The sequence below is a fragment of the Siphateles boraxobius genome, unplaced genomic scaffold, assembly GCF_051911475.1.
Source record: "Siphateles boraxobius isolate OS27281-9 unplaced genomic scaffold, OSU_SipBor_1 6, whole genome shotgun sequence".
Lineage (NCBI taxonomy): Eukaryota > Metazoa > Chordata > Actinopteri > Cypriniformes > Leuciscidae > Siphateles > Siphateles boraxobius.
This window is the reverse complement of record NW_027509186.1, coordinates 40,052,469-40,078,357: the sequence shown is the minus strand read 5'-3', so window position 1 is coordinate 40,078,357 and position 25,889 is coordinate 40,052,469. Positions and strand designations below refer to the sequence as shown.

The 25,889-nt window shown below is 43.3% G+C and overlaps 3 protein-coding genes across 4 annotated transcripts in view; all 3 read right to left on the bottom strand.

Moving 5' to 3' along the window:
• The window catches only part of LOC143715491 (uncharacterized), a 659,702-nt gene that overhangs the window by 64,597 nt on the left and 569,216 nt on the right, over positions 1-25,889 (bottom strand). The gene's annotated exons all lie outside the window — the stretch shown is intronic.
• Positions 1-25,889, bottom strand: part of LOC143715460 (uncharacterized) — a 263,726-nt gene that overhangs the window by 172,287 nt on the left and 65,550 nt on the right. The window lies entirely within an intron of this gene.
• LOC143715448 (uncharacterized) overlaps positions 1-25,889 on the bottom strand; it is a 53,929-nt gene that overhangs the window by 21,670 nt on the left and 6,370 nt on the right. The window contains exon 1 of one of the 2 annotated variants that reach the window (XM_077207258.1): positions 664-699. The exons of the other annotated variant lie outside the window; for it this stretch is intronic. The gene's annotated coding sequence lies outside the window, so the exon portion shown is untranslated. Of the gene's footprint in view, positions 1-663; positions 700-25,889 lie in introns of those variants that run through there. 2 annotated transcript variants of the gene reach the window in all.

Sequence of the window (25,889 nt, the reverse complement as noted above, 5' to 3'; positions counted from 1 at the left end):
GCATTTAAAATAATAGAAACAATTAGTAAAATCAGCCTCGTTTTTTTTATTTTATTGAAAATAATGCTTTGTGTAAAAGGTAACTACAGAATTAAACGAGAGAATCTCGTGATTCGGATAATAAATGTTTTTGTCTTTGAACTTTCATTATACAAATCAAATTACAGAAAAATAGGTTGTCAACTTTTATGTCTTGTAAAGTTAAATTAATAGCAGATTTCAACTAGCAACACAAATTAACCACATCTGCAGTTTATTGACAGAGGACACACAATAAACACACACACATTCAGATTCACTGTCTTTCAGCTTAAGGATGTATAAGAAAAGACACATTAATTACCGTCCACCCTAACAATAATTGCAATGCATCTAATACACGGAAATATACATTTTAACATCAAAATGAAAGCTACACACACTTACTAGACAAAACGACATTCCCACACACTCAATCAACAAAAATTATATGTTGAGAATTTTATTAACAGGGAAAACCTCGCAAAACTAACCCGTGCGGTAATAAAACTCCAAAAATACATTGAACTGTTGGCAGAAAAGCGCCTACATAAACTTGTTCCGTTTTTTTACACTACCATAATTAACATAAACCTAAACCTAACTTAATACAGCATATTTTAGCTTCTTAACGCAGAGACTTACCTGACTGACTCTCTCCAGTCACGGGCTGTTCTGACTGAGCCCGCGCGCTTCCGGTCCATTACAAATGACGTCACTCACAGAACGAACTCAAAAACTATTCACAAACAAAAATATATATTTTCATTCCATCGTGCACAACAAGATAAAGATTATATACATTACGCAAAATATTATTTTGTTAAAAAAAACATTTAAAGCATATAGTTAATTGTTTCAGAATCGGAACAGTACCAAAAAACCTCCTCTCAACACTAAAAATTCATTATTTGCACACACTTGCAACTTAGGCTACAACAGCAGTTTAATGGCATTTTATGCCATCTTAAAATCAAGAAAACAATCAACTCTATTTTTCAGTATGTTTAATATTTTACATCTTTTATTACAACCCCAAATCAGAAAAAGTTGGGACATTTTGTAAAATGCAATAAAATCAAGAATCTGTGATTTGTTAATTCTATTTAAACTTTTTTAACTGACAAAAGTACAAAGAAAAGTTTTCCAATGTTTTCACTGACCAACATAATTGTAATTTGTAAATATGAACAAATTTTGATTTTGATGGCAGCAACACACACCAAAAAAGTTGGGACAGAGACATGTTTACCACTGTGTCACTTCACCTTTCCTTTTAATTACACTTTTTAATCATTTGGGAGTTGAGGATACTAATTGTTGTAGTTTTGCTGGTGGAATATTTGCCCAATCTTGTCTGATACAAGACAGCCGCTCAACAGTCTGTAGTCAGCGTTGCCTGATTCTCCTTTTCATGATGGGTCATACATTGTCCATAAGAGACATATCTGGACTGCAGTAAACAGGCAGGCACATCCCTTCTATGGTGCAGAGTGTCTAGAAACCACTCAGTTTTAGCATGTGCAGAATGAGGCCTGGTATTGTCTTGCTTCCCAGGAAACATGTCATCTCGATGGCAGTTTATGTCTCTGTACAATCCAAATATATGCCTCCATGTCAATGGTACCTTCACAATAATGCAAGTTACCCATACCGTTTGCAATGATGCACCTCAATACCAGCACAGATGTTTGCTTTTGCACCTGTCGCTGGTGAAAGTCTGGTTGGTCCCTTTCGTCTTTGGGACTGAGAACTCGGTGTCCATTTTCTCTCAAAAACAAGCTGAAACATGGACTCATCTACAGCACACATGTCCACTGTCTTCTAGACCATCTGAGATGAGCTCAGGCCCAGAGAACTCGCCGGCATCTCCACATAGAACCGATGTAAAGCTTTCTCCTTGCGTAACAGAGATTCAAGAGACATTTCTTAATGCAGAGTCAGACTGTGTCCAGTGAAAACGGTTTCCCAAATTACTCCTGATCACATGTGTCTGTATTTAACGGATTAGCATGATGGTATCTTGTGCAATGCCATCTGAGGGCTCAAAGGTCACACACATTCAACAGAGGTCGTTCGGAGATGCATTACCAATAATCTACCCATAACATGTTTGACTGGCTAGTATAAAAAACTTTAAAGGCCTTTTTCTCTGTTTGTGTAGTTACTGCACTTAGCCTTTGTAGGGCAGTACTGCCTTACCCAACACAGACTGAGATTTCTCTGGATTCCCTGAATCTTCTGACAATATTATGTATGGAAGATAATAAAAGACATAAATTCTTTGCAATCTTGCATTGAGAAATGTGATTTTTTTAATTGTTTGACAATTCTCTCATGATATTTGGCACAAAGTGAGGAGCCATGACCCATTTTTGCTTAAAAAGACGGAGAAGCACTTTTACACCCAAACACGATACCCTCAACTATTACCAATTCACCTGCTCATTGCGAACTGTTTCAAAATAGTTGAATAATCTAATTTGGATAATCTTTTCACTTTTATTTTGTCTCTGTCCCAACTTTTTTGGGGTGTGTTGCAGCCATCAAAATCAAAATTTGTTCATATTTACAAAATACAATTATGTTGGTCAGTGAAAACATTGGAGAACTTTTCTTTGTACTTTTGTCAGTTAAAAAAAGTTTAAATTGAATTAACAAAATCACAGCTTCTTTTATGATAGATGATTTTATTGCATTTCACAAAATGTCCCAACCTTTTCTGATTTGGGGTTGTATTTTCTATACAGCAAATGACTCTTGTACAATCAGGAAATAATATAGTTAACATGGATTAAGTAAATTACATTTACTAAAAGTTAAAAGCAGATTTTGCAAAGCAGTTATCCAGTGGGGAAAAATACAAATAATTATTGAGTTATTGTCCAGCTAAAGTTAGTTCTGATCAGTGGTTCTCAACTGGGACATTTTACCATGGTCATTAAGCTGCAACTGAATGTGTGTATGTGTATACACACACACACACACACACACACACACACACACACACACACACACATACACACACACACATACACACACACACGCACACACACACACACACACACACGCACACGCACACACACACACACACACACACACACACACACACACACACACACACACACACACACACACACGCACACACAGACACACACAAACATACTTAAATAAGTTACATGATGTATAACTTAAAAAATAAAGTATTTTATTTTGATGAGTTGAAGTCATGTAAAAACGTATGTTGTCGACTCACAGATCATGTAGTTTTTTGTTAATAAAAAAAAAGTTGGTAGAGCCACCAAAAATAAAATATACAAAATAACAAAAAGTGAAATAATGTGAAGTGGCATTTTGGGGAAACAGAAACAACAGTAAATACACAATACTAACATGAACTATCATCATACCTGTCAACACACCCGTTTTTCCCGGGTTTCTCCCGTTTTTTAGCCCTATCTCCCGGACCCCTCCCGGTTTGTTATTTTTTGACCACACACACCCTGACGAAGGCAATAGCCGCAACGCGTAGGTGTATCTGTCACCAATTTTAATGATAGAAGCCATGATTCAATAAAGGCTTTTTACTTTTTTGTATACACAATTCGAGTGCCTTGGATTATTACTTTGATTTTGAGCATTACTATCCCAAGCAACCAAAGAGCACCGAGATTTTACACCCTGTGCAGCACTTCAAATGCATCTTTATGCTGTGATGAACATCTAACGTTAGTTAGATATTACATAGCCTACTAATACAACAATGAGCGACTTCGTTATTTCTTTTAACATTTATGGAGAATATGACAACTTTGACGACTGGGATGCTGCTGAAGAAAGAAAAAATGTAAATAAAAACGGAGAAACGACCCAGAGAGATAACACCGGGAGAATTGAATCAAATAGAAGACGAAAAAGATGAGATCAACACGAATAAATACACTCAGAGACTTTATTGTTCAAAAAGAAATGGACTCCAGCTTTGAAAATTACACCGCTGCTGCTCTGAATGAGACCCTGCGGGAGTTTTACGCAGCTGTCCAGACAACCAAGGCAGGAGGAGAGTACAGCGTGAAGGGTTCTACAAGCTGAGCGGACTATAAATATCTCCGGTTGCTAAATAAACCGTCCTCCGCTGCGCGTCGGCTGGTTCACACCTCGCCGTCGTCCATTAAAACCTGACAATGGACACCTCGTCGGGCATTAACCCTTACATGTACTACACTATCAGGCTTATTAATTGTCAATGCCATTACAAGCTTGTGGTTGTTGGTACGTTCTGTCCACTAGAGGGACCTCTAACATTAGCCTGTCCTTGAAGGATACCTGCACGCAACTTTATTTACATGAAATGTTATTGTTGAAAAAATAATTTCCTTTACACGTCTCCTCACTTCTGCCATCCTGTCCAGTGCCATTTCCACCAGTCTTCATCTCCGCTCTACATATGAGGGGAAATACAAAAGGAAGAATGCTTAATGTCAGTGGGTGCTTCTCATTTCTTATTTGTGCATCCTTGTTTCCTTTCCCTGCTTCCTTTCCTAGCGCCTCAGCTCCTCCCCCTGTTGGATGTGAGGGAAGGACGCAAGGAAAGAAAAGGAGGATGGAGGAATCGAATGAAAGCTTTTTTTATACATTGGAATACTTGATCACTCGAGCGTCACTTCACAGCGTCATCAGCAGCGCTCAAAGGATCTGCCCTTATGTTGTTGAAGTTTGTTTATTTAAGGAATTCATAATGAATAATAATAAAGCAAGATACTCTGTTGAAATATGTGAGATGTGTGGTTTATATAAACTGCAAAGGTAAACTATAAATTAAAAAGATTGTGACTGTAAAAAGATTTGAGAGCCTGTGAGAATTTTGCGAAATTCTTAATGGATAAAATCGCTGTTGTTAAAGCAAATATACATAGTCTGGTCATAAATTCAGTTTCACCCCTGGTCCAGCCTGACCCCTGTACTACTGCTCAGTTATGGATGTTTGAGCCTGTGTCACTAACTAATCTATTAGAAGTAACGAAACATCTTAAGCCATCATATTGCTCGCTTGATGTGGTTCCACCACATCTGTTAATTCAGGTCTGGGATGAGGTGGGGTCTACGATCGGGTCTGTAGTGAATCAATGGCGCTTTTCCACTGCATGGCACGGCTCAGTACGGTTCGGCTCGGCACGATTCGGCTCGCTTCGCTTTTCCACTGCGTGGTACGACTCGGCTCGGCACGGCTCGGTTCGCTTTAGCTCGGTTGCTTTTCCACTGCAGTTAGTACCGCTTACCATGGAGTGCAATACCGTACCATGCAGTGGAAAAGCGGCACAAGTGAGCCATACCGAGCCGAGCCGTACCGTACCATGCAGTGGAAAAGCGCCAAAGCGTGCCGTACCGAACCGAACCGTACCGTACCATGCAGTGGAAAAGCGCCAAGAGTCTTTTAGAAGGTGTGGTCCCATCTTATTTTAAGCATGCTTTGGTGCAGCCTCTTTAAAAAAAACAAGCTTAGACCCGTCAGTATTAAATAATTACCGTCCAATCTCTAAATTGCCCTTTCTGGCAAAGTTATTGGAGAAGGTTGTTCTTAATCAACTTTCAGCTTTTTAAAAAGAAAATACAATTTTTGATACATTTCAATCAGGTTTTAGGTCTCAGCACAGCACTGAAACCACGCTTCTTAAAGTAACAAATGATTTGTTGTGGTCTCTAGACTCTGGGATCTGTGTGATGTTAGTTCTTCTTGATCTTAGCGCGGCCTTTGATATTGTGGATCATGGAGTTCTTTTAGACCGTTTGAGGGAGAGGGGTGGGATTAGGGGGCCTGCGATTAAGTGGTTCACATCCTATTTTGATGGAAGATCTTTTGCAGTGGAGCTTGGAAACTCTATATCGTCTTCTCAGCCGGTCTCCTCAGGTGTTCCTCAAGGCTCATGCCTCGGCCCTGTTTTATTCTCCCTGTATATGCTCCCCCTTGGATCAATCTGCCAAAAATACAATGTATCTTATCATTGTAAAGCTGATGATATCCACTTATATGTGCCCATGAAATGCAGTGTTGATTCCAACACTACTATTATGTCCGAGTGTTTGAATGAGATAAGAGCATGGTTGGCTGATAATTTTCTGCAGCTCAATGAGTCAAAATCGGAAGTGCTGATTTTTGGTCCACCTAAGTTAGCTAAACAGCTTACTTTACATCTTGATCCCTTAGCCATCAAGGTGAATACCCAAGCAAGGAACCTTGGTGTAATTTTTGATTTAGAGCTGAAATTTGACAAACAAGTTAATGCTGTAGTTAAAAGTAGCTTTTATCAGCTGCGGAGAATTGCCAAATTGAAGAGTATTTTGTCATTTAAGGACATGGAAACTGTCATTCATGCTTTTATTTCATCCAGATTGGATTACTGCAACTCATTATATTTAGGACTGTCTAGGAAAGTGTTATCAAGGCTGCAACTGGTGCAAAATGCAGCAGCCAGACTATTGACCGGCACACGGAAATGGTCTAGGATTTCTCCGGTATTGACCTCTTTGCACTGGCTTCCAGTTGAATTTAGAATCCAATATAAAGTTTTGTCCATGGCTTTTAAAGGTTTGCATGGACTGGCTCCGGAATATGTGGCACGTCTGATACAGAGACAGCATCACTTTTCTTCTCGACCTCTTAGATCATCTCAGAGCTTGCTCCTACATGTCCCCAAATCAAGGTTAAAAACAAAGGGAGACCAGCCTCTTTTTTGTTCTGTACAGCACTTTGGCCAACTTGTGTTGTTTTAAAATGTGCTTAACAAATAAAAGTTGATTGATTGATTGATTGATTGACCGATGTGAAGGGGGAGGAGAATGTATACGTGCGTCACGTTTAGTCAATAAAACACTTCCGCATAGGATACACCTGTGTCTCTTCGCTCATAACTCCTCTGGAAGCCTCCTCACTCCTCGATCCTCGACTCCTCGCGGTGCAATTAGAGAAATGAGATGTCCCTCAAGATGGCTGTGCTTGATTGGTTTCCGGGTCATAGGATGGAGGACAGAGGAGCGAGGAGACGAGGAGGGATATTGACAAGCACCCAGTGTTAATGATGATTCTTAACTCATGCCTGTATAACAAACCTAGAAGCAGATCATATCTTAGTCATCGTAACTGTAACATTAATAGAATGTTGATATGATATCAATTAAATTATCAAGTCTACTGAGTACATTACTGTAAAGTCTGCTGCCAACTAGGGATGAGACGATTACCGGTGTAACGGTAAACCACAGTAAAAATTATGTTAATTATTACAGAGAAATTAATGTAATTCTTAGTATTGTTTCTTGTATGCTGGTGGCTATAATATTTAGTTTTGGTAAATAATTTTCATAGTAAGTCAGATGCTTATTAATGTGCATTAATATTTGCTTATATTTTAGAACCACATCCAACTTCAAATGTAACATCAAATACAACTTCATAGTTGACTTCACGTTGAAGTTGTAAATAAATCTTCCTGGATCTTAGTCAGACATCTCTGGTTCAAGTTCTTTCAGTGTTTCAGTAGCAAGTTTTCAATCGTTTTTAAAAGCATATTGCCTATATGTTTGTAATATATTAAACACTGTTACACTTTTTGAAACTATTTCAGCTTGTGTAGGCCTGTCACTGACAGGTTGTCAGTGCTTTCTGAACATATTGAACACACTTAAAAAATTCCGCGATAATACAGAAAACTGTGATAATTTTGGTCATTTTCATACCGTCCCATCTCTACTGCCAATATGTTGCAGAGCTAATCATGCTAAAATGTCTGGAATATCAGCGGGAATATGTTCCGATTGTTCTCAGCTCCGCCGAGACAAAATAGACATGCCATTTCAAAAATCTTTCATTTATTGTCAGAAATATGTTTTCAAAAGCATCACTTTCATCAAATTTTATGACATAATTTCCAGTAGGCAACTGACTGCAAACAGTCACATCAGGACACAGACGAGCAGGCTTATGTGTCGTGGCTGAGCCCCGGAGAGCCCCGGTCCAATTTAACCACTGCGTATACAAATGTTGTCAATATACAAGAAGTATAAACCAAGCAGAAAACAAAGATGAAGTTGACAATCGCCATCTCCGTGGTGAACCCTGTATAGAGAGAAATGCAAATAATGGATTACATAATCAGAGAGAAGCCTATTTCTTTTCATTTTGAATTGTTTCGTTTAAAGACATTTCAAGCTTTCTATAGATATATTTCTCATGTCTGTGAGGCATACGCTGATTTTCGGTTAATTTATGATGAGATGCGCTCCAGTTCAAGTGCAATGCATGTGACCGAGCCGGCGCCACCATGTCATGATTATATTGTCTGCTATATTTGCTTCGTATTCATTAAATTCAGGCAATCGGTTGATGAAAAATTGATTAAAATTAAGATAAAATTTATTCAAAACGAAATTCACTTTAAAGAAAGGCCTTGGTCAGAAGAAACGTAAACAGGAGTGAAGACGTTCCCTACGCTTTCGAGAGCGGCAGCGACTCTGGGCGAGTTGGTTATACACGTCAAGGTGGACGAGCGTGAGAACTGTCGAGAAGAGCTTTTGCGCAAAGCCTGGACCACAGCATCCGAAGAAGCGGCAGAGGGAACACTGAGCGTCGCAGACATGCGGGCATTCATGTAAAGAGACAAAGTGTAGAGGAGAAGTAGGCATTCATTACCAGACTTTGCAAACATAAGTGACGAGCAATGTGAGAGTAGGCTAGTAGGTATGTAAGTTACAATCTTAGTATGGAAAAGGTCTTTCCCCTGCTGTGGGAGAGGGTAAGTTGATTATTATTTTTTTCGTTCTGCTTTAATTGTTTTACTATGCTTTTTGCGAAGGCAACCCTGGGAGCAGCCTTTTGCTGCGAGACTGTTGCTACTACACGGAGTGTGTTAAGCGGAGGGCTTTTGTCACGCCCCTCCGTCTCCATAGTGACCGTCTTTAAGGTCGTCGGTTTGTTCTGTTTACTGTTTGGAAGTCTGTTAAATGTTCTGTTCGCTTTTTTTTTACTATTGATAAACATTGTTACTCTGAATATCGCAAATGTGCAATCATCTTCTGAAAGATACACGCCCTGAATTAGCTTTCATAAATGTCGATGACTATCTGTAGAAGTGTGCTCCCTAATTTGCCCATAATATGCATATGGAGAAACTAACAATCGTTTCATATAACGTCCATGGTCTAAACCACCCTATAAAAAGAAAAAAGATTTTTAGCCAGCTAAGGAAAATGCACTGCTCATTTGCATTGTTACAAGAAACATGTCACGTGACAACTAAAGAAAACTAGGTGAGGACTCAATTGCAAAAGAATAGTGATTTATTTAATAAAAGAAACATAAAGTAAAACAAAAACCCACAAGGGGGAAAAACATAATATAAAACAAAACAACAACTTCAAAATCAAACATACCGGAGGTCACGGGAAAACAGGAGACGTATACAAAACATTAGACAACGATCCGACAAAGACTGCAAACAAGAGGAGACTTAAGAAGGGAACAAATCAAGAGGGGACAGGTGGAAGAACTCAAACAATAATCAGGTAACGAGGGGGAGGGATCAGACAAGGACAAGAGCACATGGCCCACAATAACAAAACACCCATGTGCAACACAAGACAGGACAGGCATGTGACATTACCCCCTCCCTACGGAGCGGCTACCAGACGCTCCATAGGACCAGGGCAGGGCGGGAGGGAAACACCAGGGCGGGACGGGAGGGACAGACCAGGGCGGGACGGGAGGGACAGACCAGGGCGGGACGGGAGGGACAGACCAGGGCTGGACGGGAGGGACAGACCAGGGCGGGACGGGAGGGACAGACCAGGGCGGGACGGGAGGGACAGAACGCTTAGTCCTGGGAGGCCAGGGCGAAGCACACAGTCCATCGGGTGGCCAGGGCGAAGCACACAGTCCATTGGCCGGCCCGGGCGAAGCACACAGTCCATCGGGCGGCCAGGGCGAAGCAGACAGTCCATCGGGCGGCCAGGGCGAAGCAGACAGTCCATCGGGCGGCCAGGGCGAAGCAGACAGTCCATCGGGCAGCCAGGGCGAAGCAGTCAGTCCATCGGGCGGCCAGGGCGAAGCAGACGACCCATCGGGCGGCCAGGGCGAAGCGGACAGTCCATCGGGCGGCCAGGGCGAAGCGGACAGTCCTTCGGGCGGCCAGGGCGAAGCAGACGACCCATCGGGCGGCCAGGGCGAAGCAGACGACCCATCGGGCGGCCAGGGCGAAGCAGACGACCCATCGGGCGGACAGGGCGAAGCAGACGACCCATCGGGCGGCCAGGGCGAAGCAGACGACCCATCGGGCGGCCAGGGCGAAGCAGACGACCCATCGGGCGGCCAGGGCGAAGCAGACGACCCATCGGGCGGCCAGGGCGAAGCAGACGACCCATCGGGCGGCCAGGGCGAAGCAGACGACCCATCGGGCGGCCAGGGCGGTGAAGACCCCCCATCGGGCGGCCAGGGCGGTGAAGACCCCCAATCGGGCGGCCAGGACGGTGAAGACCCCCCATCGGGCCGCCAGGGCGGTGAAGACCCCCCATCGGGCGGCCAGGGCGGTGAAGACCCCCCTTCGGGCGGCCAGGGCGGTGAAGACCCCCCATCGGGCGGCCAGGGCGGTGAAGACCCCCCATCGGGCGGCCAGGGCGGTGAAGACCCCCCATCGGGCGGCCAGGGCGGCGAAGACCCCTCGGGTGGCCACCACGGTGGCTCGGGCTCAGGAACAGCAGATACCGGCTCAGGAACAACAGACACCGGCTCAGGTACAGCAGACACCGGCTCAGGTACAGCAGACACCGGCTCAGGTACAGCAGACACCGGCTCAGGTACAGCAGACACCGGCTCAGGTACAGCAGACACCGGCTCAGGTACAGCAGACACCGGCTCAGGTACAGCAGACACCGGCTCAGGTACAGCAGACACCGGCTCAGGTACAGCAGACACCGGCTCAGTTACAGCAGACACCGGCTCAGGTACAGCAGACACCGGCTCAGGTACAGCAGACACCGGCTCAGGTACAGCAGACACCGGCTCAGGTACAGCAGACACTGGCTCAGGTACCGCAGACACCGGCTCAGGTACCGCAGACACCGGCTCAGGAACAACAGACACCGGCTCAGGAACAACAGACACCGGCTCAGGAACAACAGACACCGGCTCAGGAACAACAGACACCGGCTCAGGAACAACAGACACCGGCTCAGGAACAACAGACACTGGCTCAGGAACAACAGACACCGGCTCAGGAACAACAGACACCGGCTCAGGAACAGTCACAAGAACAAACACAAACACAGAAACAAACACTGGCTCTGGCGCTGGAACAGGCGCTGGCTCTGGAATAGACATTGGCTCCAGCTCTGGAACAGGCCTTGGCTCTGCCTCCGGCTCAGGAACAACAGACACCGGCTCAGGAACAGACACAAGAACTGTAACAGTCACAAGAACAAACACAAACACAGAAACAAACACTGGCTCTGGCGCTGGAACAGGCGCTGGCTCTGGAACAGACATTGGCTCCAGCTCTGGAACAGGCCTTGGCTCTGGAACAAGCACTGGCTCTGTCTCCGGCTCTGGAACAAGCACTGGCTCTGTCTCCGGCTCTGGAACAGCAGACACTGGCTCCGGCTCTGGAACAGCAGACACTGGCTCCGGCTCTGGAACAGACACTGGCTCTGCCGCCGGCTCTGGAACGAGCACTGGCTCTGTCTCCGGCTCCGGAACAGGCATTGACTCTGCCTCTGGCTCTGGAACAGGCATTGGCTCTGCCTCCGGCTCTGGAACGGGCACTGGCTCTGTCTCCGGCTCCGGAACAGGCATTGGTTCTGCCTCTGGCTCTGGAACAGGCATTGGCTCTGGCTCTGGAACAGGCACTGGCTCTGCCTCCGGCTCTGGAACAGGCACTGGCTCTGCCTCCGGCTCTGGAACAGCAGATACTGGCTCCGGCTCTGGAACAGGAGACACTGGCTCCAGCTCTGGAACAGCAGACACGGGCATGTCCAGGATCCGAGCCAGATGCTCCAGATAGTCCGTAAGTGCCTTGGCGGCCACACAAATGGGCATTTCCGGATCGGTCTCTGACTGGGCAGACTCGACGTGCTCAGTCTCTGACTGGGCAGACTGGACGTGCTCAGTCTCTGGCTGGGCAGACGTGACGTGAACAGTCTCTCGCTGGGCAGACGTGACGTGAACAGTCTCTCGCTGGGCAGACGTGACGTGAACAGTCTCTCGCTGGGCAGACGTGACGTGAACAGTCTCTCGCTGGGCAGACGTGACGTGAACAGTCTCTCGCTGGGCAGACGTGACGTGAACAGTCTCTCGCTGGGCAGACGTGACGTGAACAGTCTCTCGCTGGGCAAACGGAGCGTGAACAGTCCCTGGCATGGCCCCTCTTCTCCGCTGAGTCCTCATTTGGTCGGATCGTTATGTCACGTGACAACTAAAGAAAACTAGGTGAGGACTCAATTGCAAAAGAATAGTGATTTATTTAATAAAAGAAACATAAAGTAAAACAAAAACCCACAAGGGGGAAAAACATAATATAAAACAAAACAACAACTTCAAAATCAAACATACCGGAGGTCACGGGAAAACAGGAGACGTATACAAAACATTAGACAACGATCCGACAAAGACTGCAAACAAGAGGAGACTTAAGAAGGGAACAAATCAAGAGGGGACAGGTGGAAGAACTCAAACAATAATCAGGTAACGAGGGGGAGGGATCAGACAAGGACAAGAGCACATGGCCCACAATAACAAAACACCCATGTGCAACACAAGACAGGACAGGCATGTGACAAAACACATTTGAACGAATTAGAACACAAAAAACTTAGGAGGGAGTAAACCAAACGTATAGTGCATTGTTTGGGAATAAAAGAGGAGTAGCCATTCTAATCAATAAGTTACTGGCATTTTCCACAGAAAAGGTTGTGCAAGATAAGAATGGGAGATATGTACTGATAGTTGGTCGATTATGGGAAGAGTACATAACCATTATGAACCTGTACGCTCCAAATGAATGTGATGAAAACTTTTTTAAAGAAATAGCAAAGGTAATTGCAGAGAATGCAAAAGGGATCTTACTGGTCGGAGGAGACTTTAATGCTGTACAGGAAGGGAAACTAGACAAGACCCCGGCAGAAACATGCCCACAAACTAGAAAAACAAAAATACTCAACAACATGTTAATAGAACTAGGCTTGGGGGACCCATGGAGACTTAAAAAACCAAATAGGAAAGACTATACCTTTTATTCGAATGTCCATAATAGTTATTCAAGGATTGATTTTTTCTGTCTCTCTCAACAGCATATGTATAAAGTGATTGGCTGTCATATAGATACAATTACACTGAGTGATCACGCCCCTGTTATTTTACAATTAGATTTGTGTAAGGACTCTTTCTTTAGATATTGGAGGTTAAATGTATCACTACTTACAAATAGAGCAATAGTTCTGGAACTAAGACAAAGTGGAACTAAGACAAAGTTTGACAGAGTACTTGGAACTAAATGACAATGGGACGGTGTCGCCACCTGTTTTGTGGAGTGGAGCCAAAGCAGTATTAAGGGGGAAAATTATCCAAATTTCATCTAAACTAAAGAAACAGCGCTCCGAGGAACAAACTAAACTTGAAAACAAAATCAAACTATTAGAAATTGAACATAAAAATACAGGGACAAGTAACACATTGACAGAGCTAAAAGAAGCTAGGAAAGAGTTAGATAGGATTCTTACCTACAAAGCAGAAGGGGCCTTGAGGTTTTCTAAACGGAAATATTATGAAATGGGGAATAGAACTAGTCGCCTGTTAGCTTTCCAACTCCGAAAAGCACAGTCTGCCAGAACAATGTACAAAATAATTGATCCCACCCTTAAGACGCTATATCGTCCCAAAAAAATAGCTAATGCCTTTGCTTCCTTCTACAGAAACTTATATAAGGAACCAAATCCATCAAATGATGGACAAAAACATAAAATAGATACATTTCTTACTAATTAAAATTTAACCACTCTGTCTGGAGAAGAAGCAGCGAGTATGGTTTCAAACATAACCGAGATTGAAATAAGAGAGGTGATCAATAAGCTGAAAAATAATAAATCTACAGGGACAGACAGGCTCCCTGGAGAATTTTATAAATGTTTTACAGACATTCTACTACCAGTATTGACGAAGGTTTTTAATTACACGCTTAAAAACGGTGAACTACCTTCTTCGTGGTCTGAGGCCATTATTTCAGTCATCTATAAACAAGGAAAAGATGCAACCCACTGCGAAGGAAATAGACCAATTAGCCTATTATGTACAGATTTAAAACTTCTGACTAGTATTTTAGCTAAAAGGATACAGAAACACGTTAAAAAACTTATTCACCCGGATCAGACGGGGTTCATTCCTAACCGCCTGAGTGCTAATAACATAAGGAGAACTCTGAACGTTATAACACAGGCCAGAGGATATAAACAAGATTCCCTGCTGATCAGCTTTGATGCGCAAAAAGCATTTGATACAGTTAATTGGCAGTTTTTGTATAGCACACTGATATCTATGGGTTTTCACCCACAGTTTGTGGAATGGATAAAAGTAATATACACAAATCCTAAATCGCGAGTCAGGGTAAATGGTTGCTGTTCCGAGTTCTTCTACCTTGAGAGAGGAGTGCGTCAGGGGGATTGCCTAAGCCCCTTACTCTTTGCTATAAACATCGAACCCCTAGCAGCATCGATTAGACTGAATAACGAAATTAAGGGTATTGTAAATAAAAATAGGAGGGAGGCACAAGATTTCACTTTTTGCAGATGACATTCTTGCATATATCAGTGATCCAGCCACATCTGTACCCTCACTTGTTGAAACGTTAGAGAAATATGGCAGACTCTCAGGCTACCAAATTAACCAATCTAAATCAGAAGCAATGTTATTAAATGCCCACCTACCCACTAATGTAAAGAGTAGATTTAAATTTCGAATTTCTAATCAGGGATTTAGATATTTGGGAATCTTTATAACCCCTCAATCATCACAGTTGTTTAAAGCAAATTATGGTAAATTATTGGATGAAATCAAGAAAGATTTAGCAAGATGGGAAATATTACCTCCTTCACTTATAGGGCAAATAGAAACCATTAGAATGAACGTTCTACCTAGTATACCAAATAAAAAAAAAATACTACTGGGCTGCACGACTTGGATCAATGGTCACTTGGGTTTGTCGGGATGAAGAGGCAATCTGGTACAAGATTGAACAAGGGGAATGTCAAAATATATTTCTTGATACTCTTCCATTTGTCAACCAAGATTTTTAAAAATAAAATTAACAATGAATGGGTTCAGGCTACACTTACCACCTGGTCTAAAATTAAAAAGACACTGACTCTTCCCGGTTCACTATGTAGAGCTATTCGAATAAACCATAATACTGAGTTTCTCCCAGCACCCGGATTAAATAACTGGACGGAAAAAGGGTTGATTCTGTTGGGTCAAATGTTTGAGAACGGACGTCTATTGTCTTTCCAGCAGCTACAACATATGTATCACCTCCTAAACCAGGACTTGTTCAAATATTTACAATTGAGACACTATTTACATAAACATAAGGACTGGCAAACTTTACAAAAGCCACCTTCTGACATTGAGCAATTTTTCATATCAGTAACAAATGGGACAATAACTACTAAATATATCTCTCACTTTTACAAAATATTACAAAGAGAAGCTACTGAGGATACAAAAGTTATAAAGGAGAAATGGGAACTAGAAATGAATATAATAATTACGGATGAGGAATGGGAACAAATGTTTCAAGAGGGGCATAAAATATCAAGTAGTCGAATGCTGAGAGAATTTGAGGGGAAAATCAAAGTAAGGTTCTTTAGGACCCCTTTTATCATATCTAAGTTCAGTGGGACTTCAGACAAATGTTGGAGGGGCTGTGGTCTTGTGGGAGATAACAGTCATATATTTTGGGATTGTCCAAAATTATTGAACTATTGGAAAGACATACAAGATGAAATTGACAAATGTTTGAGTATTAAGATTCCAATGGACCCATCCTTTATTATTCTGGGAATTTTTGAGAACAAAATTAGGACTAATTATCATTTTCATCTCTTGAAAATCCTGCTTGTACTTGCAAAAAAAATGATTACAGTCTCCTGGCTGAGACCGCAGCCCCCCACAATTTCTCAATGGAAAAACAAGGTGAAGGAAGTGCACTATATGGAACAAATTACAGCAAGATTGCAGATGAAAACGGATCTATTTATGGACCAGTGGTCCCACATCCAAATGTATATTCCATGATACCTATGTACTGTGAAGCTTATGCTGGCTATATATATCTATTTTCTTTTCTCTATGGACGATATAAAGGCTTTAGGGGAGTGATGGACATGTATTTTGTATGGGATGTATCCATGTATATTGTACCATCCAGGGTATCGCATTTGTGTGTTGTGAATTGCACTTTGCAATTTGGTGATAATGTCCAGGGATGTTGTGCACTTGGCAACACAGGGACGATGGGACAGCCCGGTTCAGATGGTGAAGACTGAAGGCAGACGACAGTGGTGAAGAGTTATCCAGGTAGATGACGATGAATGCAGAAAACCAGAACCAGGAAGTAGGTAGCGGGGAAGAATGAGTGCTGGAAGACAACGACGACACGGGAACAGAAGACCGGCAGGAACACAGCGAGAGACAGGCAGGAACACACAGGAACATCCACAACACTCTGACAAAGACAGGTTGAAAACAGAGAGACTAAATAGTGACCGCTGATCAGCTACAGCTGGCGCGCTGATTAGGCACAGCTGATGGGAACCAGCGGCAGTGATCAGCGACACCGCTCACACGTAACACACACACATAAGACGAGAACAGAGACAGCGAATTTATGAACCGTGACAGTACCCCTCCCCCTAGGAGCGCCTCCTGGCGCTCCCAGAAGAACTTACCTGTTGATTGTAATCATCAATAAGGGAGTGATCCAGAATGTCCCTAGCCGGAACCCAACTTCTCTCCTCCGGACCGTAACCCTCCCAGTCCACCAAATACTGGAATCCGCGTCCCCTCCGTCTCGAGTCCAGAATACGATTAACCGAATACGTAGGCTCCCCATCTACGACTCGCAGCGGTGGGGGAACCGGAGGATTAAGGTTAGAACGAAAAATAGGTTTCAATTTGGAGACATGAAAGGCGGGATGAATTCTCCTGTATGCCGGAGGAATTTTGAGGCGGACTGTCACCGGAATAATGATCTTGGTGACAGTGAACGGGCCGATAAATTTAGGAGCTAACTTATTAGACACAGAACGGAGCGGAATGTTCTTGGTAGAAAGCCACACTTTTTGACCCACGACGTATACGGGAAGCCTTGACCGGTGGCGATCGGCCTTAGCCTTAGTGCGCGCCCCCACCTGGAGCAGAGTCTCACGGGCTCTGGTCCATGTGCGGTGGCACCTCTGGACGAAGGCGTGAGCAGAGGGGACCGCGACTTCGGATTCCAGACTTGGAAAAATTGGTAGCTGGTACCCTAGACTACACTCAAACGGTGAGAGGCCCGTGGATGACACTGGTAATGAGTTAGGAGCGTACTCAACCATAGAAAGTTGTTAGTCCAGGAAGAAGGATTCTTGGACACCAAACATCGCAACACTCTTTCCAGATCTTGATTGGCTCGCTCGGTCTGACCATTGCTCTGGGGATGGTAACCCGAAGACAGACTGACTTTGGCTCCCAATAATTTACAGAACTCCTGCCAGAATTTGGACACAAATTGAGACCCCCTGTCAGAGACCACGTCCATCGGGAGGCCATGTAAACGAAAGACGTGGTCAACAACAGTCACCGCTGTCTCCTTGGCTGAGGGTAATTTGGGCAAGGGGATGAAGTGTGCCGCCTTCGAGAACTGGTCCACTATGGTTAAAACAGCCGTCATGCCATTAGAGGGCGGGAGGGCGGTGACAAAATCTAGTGCTATGTGGGACCAGGGTCTTGAAGGGACAGACAGCGGCTGGAGTAACCCATCAGGAGGACGGTTAGATGTCTTACCAGTGGCTCAGACTGAGCAAGGTAAAACAAAACTGCGAATGCCACAAGCCATTAATGGCCACCAGAATCATTGATAAACAGCTAGTCCGGTTAACTCCTGGATGAAAAGCAATGCTGGAGCAGTGACCCCATCGTATGACTTAAGTAATTCCTCCGGTACAAACAATCTACTCGGTGGGCACCCGGGCGGGGGCGTTACCCCTTCTAAGGCCGACATGACCCTCGATTCGACCTCCCATCTGAGTGCGGAGATAACTATCTTCTCGGGTAAAATGCACTCGGGAGTAACCGGGCATTCGGAAGCATTAAAAATACGAGATAAAGAATCGGGTTTGATGTTTTTGGACCCGGGGCGGTACGAAAGAGAAAAGTCAAAACGTTCGAAAAAAAAGTGCCCATCGAGCTTGCCTGAAGTTTAGTCTTTAAGCAGATCTAATACATTCAAGGTTCTTATGATCGGTCCAAACGATAAAAGGTACCCCCGACCCCTCTAACCAATGACGCCACTCCTCCAACGCTAACTAGACCGCCAACAACTCCCTGTTACCAATGTCATAATTACGTTCGGCAGTTGATAAACGGTGGGACAAAAACGCGCAAGGGTGCATCTTGTCGTCTGAGGAAGAACGTTAGGCTAGAACTGCACCTACCCCCACCTCTGACGAATCGACCTCTACCACGAACTGACGTGAGGAATCAGGGGCGACTAGGATGGGAGCCGAAACGCAGCGGCTTTTGAGGTTGGAGAATACAGCCTCGGCTGTATCGGACCACCTGAACGTCGTTCTGGGAGAGGTCAAGGCAGTCAGAGGCGCGGCTAGTTGGCTGAAGTTGCGAATGAAACGCTGATAGAAGTTGGCGAACCCCAGAAACCTCTATAGGGCCTTACGGGAATCTGGGCTTGGCCACTCTACCACAGCCTTAACCTTGTCAGGATCATTACGCACTCCCTCAGCAGAGACGATGTATCCTAGGAAAGGAACAGGCTGTGCATGAAAACCGCATTTCTCCGCCTTGACAAAAAGCCCATTATCTAACAACCTCCGAAGCACTCGTCTGACGTGTTGAACATGTTCCTGGAGAGACGAAGAAAAAATCAATATATTATCCAGGTAAACATATATGAACTGATCTACCATGTCTCTCAACACATCATTGACGAGTGCCTGGAAAACCGCTGGGGAGTTGGATAGCCCGAACGGCATAACCAAGTATTCAAAATGGCCCCTGGGGGTGTTAAACGCGATTTTCCATTCATCCCCCTTCCTGATGCGAACCAAAAGATAGGCGTTACGTAAATCCAATTTTGTGAAGATGGACGCTCCCTGCAATCTCTCGAAAGCTGAAGACATCAACGGCAAAGGGTAAGTATTCTTTATCGTGATGTATTCAGCCCTCGGTAATCAATACAAGGTCGCAGAGAACCATCCTTCTTACCCACAAAAAAGAACCCCGCCCACGCTGGAAAAGAGGAAGGGCGGATGAATTTGGAAGCTAAAGAATCAGAAATATATTTCTCAATGGCCTTCCTTTCCGGAGTGGAAAGTGATTAAAGTTTGCCCTTAGGCAGAGACTTACCTGGGATTAACTCTATAGCACAGTCATAGGGAGGATGCGGAGGGAGAGAAGCAGCACGGGACTTACTGAACACCTCCTTCAGGTCAAGGTACTCAGGTGGAACGTTAGATAAATTCATTGCCTCCTTCTGAAAAACAGGACAAGACACAGAAGAACAGGCAGACACAAGACAGGACTCATAACATTTAGTGCTCCAGGAAGAAACAGAGTTGTGTCCCCAGTCAATCCTCGGGCCATGCTGGATCAGCCAGGGGTCGACCGAGGGCGATGGGGGCCAGGGGTGAATCCAGGAGGAGAAATGAGATCTGCTCGGTGTGATTGCCAGATGTAATGAGTGTAAGTGTATTAGTGGTAAGAGTTATGAAAGGAAGTTCTTGACCATTAAGTGCACTGACGGAAATGGTGTTCTTGAGCGGGGTGATGGGTATACCAAGTGTCTGAGCCAGTGACAAGTCCATGAAGTTACCTTCCGCTCCAGAATCCAGTAATGCTTGGCAGACGTGGGAGCGGGCTGCCCACAGAAGTCTTACCGGAAGGAGAGTAGAGGATGAGGTCTTATCCACGGAGATCCAGCCCGACAGTAGCCTCCTGTTTACTTCCGGGCCCGGTCTTTTACTGGACAGTTGTCCCGAAAGTGTCCAGCTCCGCCACAGTACAGGCAAAGACCCCGGGATCTCCGTCTCTCTCTCTCCTCCCGGGACAGCCGAGCTCGGCCCACCTGCATGGGCTCGGGATCGAAGACGGGGCCGACCGCATCACAACCACTGTCCTGAGGGCATTCGACGCTCCCAGGATGAGGGAGCCTCCTGGGTAGTTGTTCCAGGCGTCTAAGGCGAGCGTCCACCCTCAAAGCCAGCTCTATTAGTCCATCAAGACTCTCAGGCAGGTCTAAATCGCGGAAATCGATAGAGTAGTTAGAGACCGAGCGGTTACCTTGGCGAAGGTCGGCCAGTTGACGTGCTGCCTCCCTACCTGGCACCGCTCGGTCGAACACACGTCTCATCTCCTCCGAGAGCACCTGGAACGAGGAGCAGCACTGGTGATGGTTTTCCCACACCGCCGTTCCCCACAGAGCCGCCCGCCCTGAGAGTAGGGTCAGCACGAATGCCACCTTGGACTCCTCCGTACTGAAGGTCTGAGGTTGGAAGGCAAAAAACAGGGTACATTTCGTCAAAAAAGCTCTACAGTAGTTAGTCTCACCAGAGTATAATTCCGGGGTAGGCAGGCGTGGTTCGGGCTGACGACTGGGTGCTGGTGTGGTGGGGGGAATCGGCGGTGGGCTGGGCGCAGTGGAACAGACGAGTTGTTGAATCTGTTGGGTCAGCTCGGACACCTGAGTTACCAAGGCTTGAACTGCTCGTCCGGTGATGTCCAGATTCTCCTCTTGTTGGTCTATTCTTGAAGTGCTGCGTGATAGAAATTCTTGAAGGTCCGAGTTACTTGCTGAATCCATATCTGGTCAGAGCGTTCTGTGATGAAATGACAAAGAAGGTTCAATTGCAAGTAAAAGTATTTATTCTGATCTGGATGGTGACAGGGAGCAATTTGGTGATAATGTCCAGGGATGATGTGGACTTGGCAACACAGGGACGCTGGGACAGCCCGTCCAGATGGTGAAGACTGAATGCAGAAGACAATGGTGAAGAGTAATCCAGGTAGATGATGATGAATGCAGAAAACCAGAACCAGGAAGTAGGTAGCGGCGAAGAATGAGTGCTGGACGCCAACGACGACACGGGAACAGAAAACCGGCAGGTACACAGCGAGAGACAGGCAGGAACACACAGGAACATCCACAACGCTCTGACAAAGACAGGATGAAAACAGAGAGACTAAATAGGGATCGCTGATCAGCTGCAGCTTATAGGAACCAGCGGCAGTGATCAGCGACACCGCCCACACGTAACACACACATAAGACGAGAACAGAGACAGCGAATTTATGAACCGTGACAACCATACACCGTTAGAACTGTGAAAAAAATGCACAATAATTCTATCATAAAGGGCGACAGCTAAACGTTTGATTAACAAATGATTTTCTGTTTAAAGCTAAAAATAAATAAATATATATATAAAACTGTTCATAACCGTTGTAAGTCCGTTATATATAAACGTAGATTGGTCTAATTTGATACTAAAAAGTAAGACTAATTGCTGTTTGACTAACTGTTTGTTGGTCATACTAGAACTTTAGACACAGTCTTAACATATTGGCTATGTTTATGCAACTGGCCCCTGATGTGTCCGGCTAAGACAAGCTTATGTTATGCTGAATGGTAGTGCACACAAACATTGCGGATTTCTATGGCAACAGTAGATTTATAACATTTGATCCCGAACTCCGAGAAATAATTCATTAGCCTTTGAGGAGACAACTTACCTGATCCAAAATGAAGACTGCAAAGCTGTGTTGAGTCTAACTGTGTTGAGTTGGAAGCCAAACAGTAACACCGCCATCAGCGTTTTGCCTGTTTATTGCCGCCAACCACTTGTTTCTCCGTTTTGTTTCTTTTGGGATACAGTATAAAGATATTCCTTTTGTATGATCACGTATCTGATCGCATGCAACTGCACAACTGAACAGCATCGCTCGGGCATGATAGAAATATTTCGCGACGAGCTGTATTATCAACGGCGGTATAGCATTTTCTATTCCGTAAAGATGGCTGCTCCAAATGGCGTGACGTCACGCGGGACGTCCCTATTGTGCATCCTATCTTACTCATGCTGTTCACTTTACTTAATCAACATAGATGGAAAAAAATAACATTATTTAAACAAATATGAAACTAAATGCGCTTATTTAATGGCTACAACACGTAGTAGCCCTACAGACTCTCTATTTTTACAAATTGCTGCACATTCATTTAATTCTGAATTTTGCACTGATAAGCTGAAAGGCATTTGTTTGTGTATAGTAAAACATATCTGCAACATTTATCAATTTAATGGATAATTGTGCGTGCATTTAATCATTATGATATTAAATCATAATAAAGTAGGCTATGTACAAAAATCAGATGAGCCCAGAATATGAATGCAACGTGTTTAAATGTTAAGCATTTTCCTCCCATAGAAAACCATTATAAGAACGCTTAAAGCCCCTGTAAAGGCAATTCTAAAAAAAAAATTCTAAACACATTATAAATGTTAGAAATGTATTGCTAAAACATATTACAAAGACTGTGATCTGTGCAGTACTGGATTGTGGAGTTAGACCGTTTTTCACCATTGCTGTGTTCAGGATTTTTTTGGGCGGGTCTAAAACGGGGGCTCGATGACGCACTGGAGCCCCTGATCTCCTGGACACGCCCCTACTCGGTGACGCACTGGAGCCACTGAGGCTGGCCCCTCCCCTAATCCCGAGTTACAGTCAGTACTATTAGTTACTACAGCCTACAGCAGGGGTAGCCAACCCTGCTCCTGGAGGGCTACCATCCTGCAGAGTTTATCTCCAACTGTAATCAGACACACCTGAACCACCTAATTAAGGTGCTTAGGATTACTTGAAAACAACAGCCAATTGTGTCTGAGCAGGGTTGGAACTAAAGTCTGCAGGAAGGTTGCCCTCCAGGAGCAGATCTAGAATTTTTTTGTTCTAAAAATGTTCTGATAACATTACCATGCAGTGTTGTAATAATGTTTTCAGCGGGTAGTTTTATTTTGGTTCCCAGAATGTTCTCCTAAAAGCTAGTATAACATTCTCTAAAAACATTCTAAATATGTTTAATGCTAATATTGTTAGAACATAATTCCCTAATGTTCTTATAACATTTTCAGCGGGTAGTTTTCTTTTTGTTCCCAGAATGTTCTCGTAAAAGTTCTAATAACATTCTTTACAAACATTCTAAATATGTTTAATGCTAACATTGTTAGAACATTATTCCCAAATGTTCCTATAACATTTTCAGCGGGTAGTTTTATTTTTGTTCCCAGAATGTTCTCTTAAAAGATGGCATAACATTCTCTAAGAACACTCTAAACATGTTTTGTGATGACCTTCTATAAAGGTTTAATCATAACATTTTTAGAACATTACATCCCCTAACATTCTTGTAAAGTTTTTAGCAGGAAGTTTTCTTTTTGTTCCCAAAATGTTCGATTAAACAAAAAAAATGCTTAGCTATAAATATTGTTAAAACATAAAATTGTATTAATCTCAAAACTAAAACATCAAAATCTAACAGGTTTATAAATGGCATCCACATAAATTATTAGAAGTTCTGCGTACAGTAAATGCCCAACATTACATGAAGAACTCGGTAAAGTCCAATGTGCAATTATGCGTCTTGACTGCTGTGTTTGCTCAGAGCGCTCATCATCAGTCTTTGCTTGTCTTGGTTCTTGCAGAAGAATAATATAGTCATCTGTATTAATATGTGTTCTATACTGTTCTCTCTTCTAGTTTTCCAGCTCTCCCAGTTCACAGCATTGAACTCTATTCTCTGTGTGCATGGTAGAGTTTTAATCAATATCCTATAAAAGAAGATCATGCAACACTGTAAACAGAAAGAATACAAATACATACATATTAAGATCACAAGCAATATTAACATTGAAAACTTTCAAAATTAGCCAACTTAATTAGTAACCAGAAATTATGTAAAGACTAATTTATTGAAAGTATAAATATGATACCTTATAATCTGTGTATCATTCGTTCAGTCATTTTTTTAATTTGGTACTGAAAGTAGAAAATTAGAAAACAGTTCTTTGTCACAGCCGAAGATCAAACTGTTCCGTCATCAGTTCTTCCTCAGTTCCGCACAGCAGAATAAGAGTCCCTGCGGATTCATATTTTTCTCATCAAACAACCAGACTAAGGAATGGCTCGACACAACTTGTACTGGGGAAGAGCCTAGACAGGGCTGTAGGCCTGTTTTATTCAAATAAAATAATAGCCTATAATTTATATCTCAAGGATGTTCTGATACGCAGCATTTCCCGCTCGGTCAAAACCACGACAAGTGGATCAGCACCATGAGAGGGAAACAGGCGCACGCACGCGTCACATCGTTGTAAAAACCGCATTTTATTATTAGCCTATTCAGAAATGGTGTAAAAGACTAGTAAATAAAATACAACATTAACATTATAAACACTATTTATAACATATAGGCTATGCGTATTTTACATCCCTTTAATAGCCTATTTAAATCCTTAAATTAATGCTATTCAGAAAACAACAAGAATGAAAAATAAGTAAGGTTAGCCAGGTATAATAAAAAATATTCATAGCCTATAAAAATAGCCTATGTCCACTTTATTACAAACAACATTTAGCCTATTTTAAACGCCAAGCCTAAACAAATTTATTTTAATCGAAACTGAAACTGTAGTGACATTGGATTCGAGCATCTCTCTTTCGGTCCAACGTTTCCATATTTGCAATGTAACGTTTGGAATTTGGATGTTAAAATTTCTAGCGGCGTTATTAATGTAAAGAAGGTTTCCTACTTTAGTCAAGTCCCTTTTAGATCAGCATCGTCACAGTATGGGAAATTAGTTTGGAATAACAGCAAGTAGGTGCTGACTGACGGCACAACCTTTAATATTGTATACAACAGACAATTAAGCAGAATAACCTTTTATATGATTGGTTGACTGTGTTTTATTTTAATAATGAACAGGCTACGATGTCAAGCTAGCAATGCCAGAAGTGAACGGATAGTATGTTGTGTGAGCGCGCGATGCGGCGCCATTAAGTGGACTTGTTTTTCAGCAGGGGAAATAACTTAATACTCTGTCATTTAATACTCTGTCATTCGAAACAGTAAAATATATATTTTTATTTCTGTACATTCAAAATGACTATAAAATGTTATATGCCTTTGAAAAATAAAGAAAACCACATGATGAACCACACGCGTCTTGGTCTCCTTGAACATCTTTCTGGCGCACACCAAAAATGAACCAAAATCTATATAGCCTTTCTTGGCGCACCTCAACATTTAGATTATTTTAAGTAAAACGCATTATATAGGGCTAATCGCTTAGGAATAAATCACAGCGTGCTTCATGATAATAACGTGACTTTACAGTCCGGAAAATATAAAATAGCAAATTATTTCACGGACCAACTGGCACTTGAGAACTGCTGGTCTATACAGAAGAAAGCCCCGTCTAGCCTCTTGCCAGTACTGATTTTGTCGAGCCATTCGTTAGTCTGGTTGTTGTAATGAGAAAAAGATTAAATGTAGTTGCAATAAACGAGT